The following is a 6,707-nucleotide window of genomic DNA, read 5'->3' on the forward strand; positions in this document are numbered from 1 at the left end:
TTGGTCTCTGTCGCTTTAAGAAGCTCCTGCTCTTTTCCGACACTCTCCCTTCAACAGGTCATCAAAAACGATGCTTCTCCATGCCGTCCATCGATATTTGAACTTAATTTTCACTGGGACGCTGTGACATGACCCCTCAAGTGTTACAAAAGACTCCACCAAATTTCTCCACATTCAAGTGTGATGAAACAAAAACAGAAGAAATCTGTCAAACAAGGTTTCCTGGCACCAAATAAAGTAACATGGGAAGCCTGAACGGTATTTAAAATGAGCTCCTCGCTCATCCCTTAATACAGCAGCTGATTTCAAATGCTTACAATAATCATAAAAACGGTGGTAAACCACGGAAGAGGTTAGTCACATGAGGAGTCAATTGACTGTTTAGTAATTTTCCATAAATACTGTCTCAACTTTCAGTGCTGAAATTAGAGGAAAACCAGCCCATATTAGAGCTTCACTCTGCATTTTAGTTTCGGTAAAAAGCAGTAAATCCTTTTGCCTGAGCTGCAGTGCAACTGATACCAGGCTTCTTACATTTGGAGAGGATATGCAGAGAAAATAGGAGCATTGTGTTTGCATTTGCAAACATTCCTGAAGAAATAAATGGGTGAATAAGCATTAAGGCTGTCGCTGAAGCAACGGGGGAGCCGATGGAGAACTGAAGCGCTCCGTTTCTTTAGGGATCAATTCTTCCCCTCACAGCCCAAACCCAACCATGAAACACATGGAAGCCATAAAAACTGTATAGTCAGAAATCTGGGCATGGCTGCACAGAAACCTTGGACTGGAGGGGAAAAAAACAAAACAGAGATCACATGGAAACTAGAGGATGTCAAACTGAAGGTCCGGGGACCAAATGTGGCCCACTGTAGCTTTTTATGTGGCCCCTCTAGACTCCAGTTTACCTCATTTAGTCCCTCCAGTTTTTTGACAAGTCTCACAAAATTCACACAAAATCTACAGATTCCCACATTTTTTATGTTTTTTACAGCAAATTTGTCTCAAAATTGGCCAAAAACATTGGGTTTAAATGACTGCTGCCTCAACCTTACTTGAAACAGCGGTTGATAAAAAGTCACATTTAACATCCAATTATCATAAAAATTCCTTACAAATATTTCTAAATTAGCGTCACAAAATCTGTGATTTTGATTAAAACACACAAAAACATTTACAAAATCCTGGATGGATGGACTGACCAGTGTGAAAAGATGTTCAATATTATTTAATTTTAAGAAACACTTACTGAATACTGAAACAAACAGCTATTTGTTGATATTTTAACAGTTTAGTGGGTTTTATCAATACGTTCTGGGACAGCTGGCCCTTTAAGAATATTCAGCCCCTGAATTAGAATAAGCACAACTTAGCAGGATTAACTTTATATTAAGGTCGTTGTTTCTCCCTACATCCTGTGGGTTTTCGCAGGTCGATAACAGACACACAGGCACACCCAATAGAAGGAAACAAACGCACCCAGTACAATGCTTTTATGCTATTGGCTGAAAGGTTGCCAGGCAACGGTCCTTTTCTGTTCCAAGCCAGCAGAAAATGAGGGTTTGTTAGTGGAGATTTGATCAGAGCAGAGTCGAGTTTTGAACGCAAGGAGAAAAGTTTAAGAAAACAGAGTGAATATTTGGAAGAGAGTAAAAAGTTTTGAGGATACAGACATGAAATCCTGCTTTCAGACTGAAAATGTGTGCTCTCAAATTATGGCAGAAAAATCCCCCATAGTTGGAAGGTTGATTTAACAATAACAAGTCTTTAATGCATTTTCATGCACCACAGTTTGTAAGCTAATAGTGTTTTCTATGTTTGTTCTATATTAATAAATAATAAAGCTAAATGTTGGTTCTCCATGTTTGATGTTCTGGGTTTCTAAGTCCTCCATAATGTTTAAACCAACAGCACTTCCTCCAGGTCCAACATTAGGCCTGTCTTTACCCTGACGTCGCAGCGTCTTCCCATGGGAAATAAAATTATTGAATCTGTGTGGAAGCTCAGGGCTCCAGTAGGTCAAACAATAACATCAAACCTTTTATTACAGAAGCAAGTGGAAAACCTTCAAGACGGGCTGTGTCTTTAAGAGATGAATTTATTCTTTCTCCCAATGTAACCCAAGCTGTATTTGGGGTTTTGCAAGGAGAAAAAGGAACCCATAAAGAAAAAAAAAGAAAAAGAAAAGCCTCCCATGTACTTTCCCTTTCGCCTCTTACCAATGGCAGAACATATAAATATAAAAGGCTTTCATGGCACCATGTGGCAAACAGTTCAACCAAAGTGTTTGCAGAGTCTAATTACACCAGTGTAGTTTATCTTACCCTGCCTAAACAGATCTTGCTTTTGTCAAGGAAAAAAAAAACCTTGTTACTGTTGGGGGGGAAAAAAGGAAAAAGTTTTTACCACCCATCTGACAAGACAGAGAAATCCATCAGAATCCACCGCCCACACTAATCCATGACAATGCCCTTGGCTTTTCAGCAATCACGTTCATATGTGGGGGAGCAAAAGGTGTGGATGGGAGCGGAGCCGCGGAGCTTTATCCATGACGGGCGTAAACCTCCTGCCTGCTGCGGAGGGGAGCTAACCAGAGCGAGCTGACAGCTGGTAGTTAACACATCCCCGTCTCCCAGGAACTAATCTCAGATCAAATGCAGCAGAGGTGAATGGACGGTGTCGCCATGAGAAGTTATTGTATTACAGGGAGAAGAAAAAAATGGCACTTTAAGGCCTCGGGGCTTTAAGGAGACAGAGGCCTCCTGGTCAGAGAGCAGAGGTGTCTCACTTTAAAATAAGTATCAGCTCGGGTTACCTGTTTATGAAATAAATGGTTTTTATCAGATATTTGCATTTTCAAAATGATGTAGGATAGCGCTTAAAGGGCCGGTTGTACCAGAATGTATTGATAAAACCTGATCACAAACTATTAGAATATCTATAAATTCTTAAAATTAATTAAAAATAATCAGTCACTCCAGGATTTTGTGATTCTTTTTGTGATTTTTTATAGTAAAAATCAAAGTTTTTATGGTACTAATTTGGAAATATTTGCGCTTATTTGTGACGGTAAATGTGACTTTTTATAGCGATCATGGACTATAATCTGACATCAATTCAGGCTGAGGCAGCTGTTTAGTACAAGAAAAGTTTTGACATTTTTTGAGAAAAATCTGCAATAAACTCCCTATTATGTATTAGCACAAAAAATACAGGGATTTGTTGATTTTTTAAAAGTTGGATCGGCTATTGTTTTTTTTCATTGCATTATATAAGAGTTTAGCATGAAAGGCTTAGCTTGCTATATCAGATCAGAGGGTTAGTGCTCAGATGTCTGACATTTAAAAAAGAGACATTTGAGGGTTTGCTTGGTATATACAGAAGTACTTACCTCTTGTAGTTTTTCAAAATTTTGTCAGGCCACAACCACAAACATTTCATGATCGACAATCTCAGTGAAGTGTTTAATTGTAAAGGGGAGCAAAGATAAAGCATAGCGTTGAAAGATTTTAACCAATAAAAAAGTGGCAAACGTTGGCATTCAGCTCTCACAGTAAGTAGTCTGCAGAAACACGTGCTGTATTTCTGAGAGTCTAATGGAGTATGTCTATGCCAGCCTGTATATAAAGTCTTAATTTATTTGCCTATTTGTAAAATAGCTTAAATTCACTCTCATTGGAAGAAAATCATCTGTGAACACTGCAAAAACACAAAAACTTACCAAGTTTTTTGTCTAGTTTCTAGTGCAAATACACTTAAAATAAGTCAAAACTAACTTAAAAGTAACTTTTCCGCAGCTATAGGAGCTTGTTTTAGAAAATAATTCCTTAATATTGATTATTAACTGGCAGATTATTTTACTTATAGCAAGATATTTTTCCCTTGATCAAAGTGAAATAGCCTGCCAACGGAACTCCAACTGCGTTGCTAGGTAACGGGCTGGGCTTGGCTGGGGTTGCTAGGCAACAGCGCTGGTGGAACTAGTACTTCTTTTTCAATCAACATTCAGGAATTATTGACTTAAAACAAGCTCCCATTTCTTGCTTAAAAATTATTTGCAAGTTCGTTTTGTCTTATTTCAAGCACTCTAAGATATTTTCAGTAGAGACTAAACCAAAATAGTTGGTAAAATGTTGTGTTTTTGCAGTGAACAGCATTTCTGCATTGGATCAGTGACTCAGAATGAGTAGGTCGTTCTAAGACATGATTATATTTTGATGAAAGCCATCCCATTGTAGCTCAAACTGCGGTGTTTGTGTAGAAACTCTCTGTACATTTTGTTCTGTTCCTCTCTGTAAGGCCAGCCTGGTATTAAAGATGAAAAGTTGTTGCAAGCTCTATCTCTTGCCCAGCCACTGCTTGGCTGCTATTACAGGAGCAGATCTCAATCGATGGTAGCACCCTGGATTAAATTACAAATTGAGTTTAGCAGGGCTGCTTTCCCCTCCTTTATTCCTGCAGTGTCCCCCTACAAGGCTCCACTGCAGTGCCCTCTTCCTGGATAAGTTAATAAGGCAAGCCCATAGTGGACGCAGCTGACATACAAGCCTGCACCGAGTCATTTGGACCGGGATTGCTCCGCCACACCCAATCAGTCTTAATGTGGTAAGAGGTCATCCCCAGAGCAGCCCCACCTCTGCACCGTGTGGCCTACCACACCAATCGATCCCAGCCATTGTCCTGATAATAATTGGATTAGATTTATTTTGGGTGCATGTGTCCATTCACCTGGTTTACCTAAATGTTCATGCATTTGTCTAAACTGTCTTATTGGCCATGAGCTTTGATTTTCTATTATTGGATCCATTCCTTTACACTTATGGTGAAAAGCATCGACTCCCCCCAAAACAAAACATCCAGTTATTATAAGAAATAACAATTAGAAACCTCAGAGACTCAAACAAAGCTGGAGCTTAATAAGACCTACAGATTTATATGGTATGTGGTTTATTTATTCCTGATTATCCAGCAATTTCTTGTATAACACTTCCAGATAAATGCTTACATATGATGGTGTATTAGGTCCATTGTCAGTACCAGAAACAGGAGTAATGTTTAGATTTTAAAAAAACTGAAATTCTAAGATAAATCTCAGAAATGTTAAATTTTCCAAACTCATAAATTTCCTTGTTTTTCTAGAAAATTTCTGACAGTCTGAGAATTTTTGAGTTTTTTCTTGCATATTTTCGACTTTTCAAATTTTTGATTATCAGAAATTTTTTCTCAGTTTTTTCTCAGAAATTTACTATTCCTTTGTTTCTATCACAATATATATTTGTTTCTATATATATATATATATATATATATATATATATATATAAAATCACACCTGCAGCAGCCCTAATATGTCGCCGTCCCTAAGAGTTAGTTGTAGATTTAGGCCTTGCAGCTTATAGCTGGATCTTTATAGAAACAAATATCCCTATTTGAAAACATTGTATCGTACACATAGGTTTTGAAAATAGTGTTCATCCACATGAATCCGTTGATTTAAACCAGAGGTGTCAAACTCAATTTCACCCAGGGCCACTTCAGCATATTGGCCCCCCTCAACGGGCCACATTGACGGTACAAATCAGGAGTGCATCCCTGCAGAAAAAAGGTTGACTTCCCTCATTCAGTTCTGTAGAAGCTTATAATGAGTCAATGGTCCAGGTGTGTTAGAGAAGGAATGCATCTAAAGCTGCAGATAGTAGCTCTGGAAAACTAGACTTAGGCACCCCTAGCATAAATGTATAAAAATACAATGTTAAAAATAAATTAAATACCACCTCATATTGTTAAATAACTGATTTTATGAATTGAAGTTTTAAATATTACATTTGAGTTTCCATGGATGTAAAATTACTGCTCAGTTTAAAAATTACAATATTTAAATCAGTGTTTAAATAATGAAGTCGACTGGCAAATGAACCATCACAAAAGAGGAAGGCTCTTGTTGTCTCACTGCACCCTAAGAGATGCATAACCTACAAAAACTGTTTCTGTCTGGTTTTGAACCAGAGACCTTTTGCATGTAAAGCAAACGTGATAACCACTACACTACAGGAACTGAACTCCTCTGCTTTGTTTCAGTTTGAGGTTCCAAAGTTGATGATGTGAGATGCAAAGCATGAAAATGTCAACTGAGGCTTGCACTCAGATGCCTGGATTCAGAGTACAGACCATGACACCACAGAACCCTTGTTGACCTTTAGTAAACATCTGTGATGAATAGAACATGCAAAATCTGTTTTTGTCTGGTTTTGAACCAGAGACCTTTTGCATGTGAAGCAAACATGATAACCACTACACTACAGAAACTCATGCTTTTTGCAGTGTTCCTGGTAGATGATCCAAAAGCTGTTAGAGACTAATGTCAATGATGGGCATGGAATAATGTCAAATACTTACAGATCCTCTCAGAGAGCACAGTAACTTGGTGAACAAACTGTCAGACTTATACTTGTGCCTAATTTCACATTACAGTCCATAAACTAAGCCTAGGATCAAAAAAATGTATTGAAGATGTCATTAGCAGAGACAAATGGTTCTACAGAGACTTGGCTAAATGGCTATAAAATAAAATCAATACTTACAAATAAAAAAATGGTTAAAAAATAAAATTAACACATTAAAATAAAAAAATATCTCTGAAATACAATCAACACTTGAAAATTAAAAATGGTTCAAAAATAATATCAACACTTCAAAATACAAAATCTCTGGAA

The 6,707-nt window shown here is 37.6% G+C and overlaps 1 non-coding gene across 1 annotated transcript; it reads right to left on the minus strand.

Moving 5' to 3' along the window:
* Positions 1-5,976: 5,976 nt before the first annotated feature.
* trnav-uac (transfer RNA valine (anticodon UAC)) lies at positions 5,977-6,049 on the minus strand. Its single transcript has one exon. It is a non-coding gene; the product is annotated as a tRNA-Val (tRNA).
* Positions 6,050-6,707: the final 658 nt, after the last annotated feature.

Source organism: Poecilia mexicana, unplaced genomic scaffold, assembly GCF_051168715.1.
Source record: "Poecilia mexicana isolate PSO_F unplaced genomic scaffold, ASM5116871v1 scaffold_8, whole genome shotgun sequence".
Lineage (NCBI taxonomy): Eukaryota > Metazoa > Chordata > Actinopteri > Cyprinodontiformes > Poeciliidae > Poecilia > Poecilia mexicana.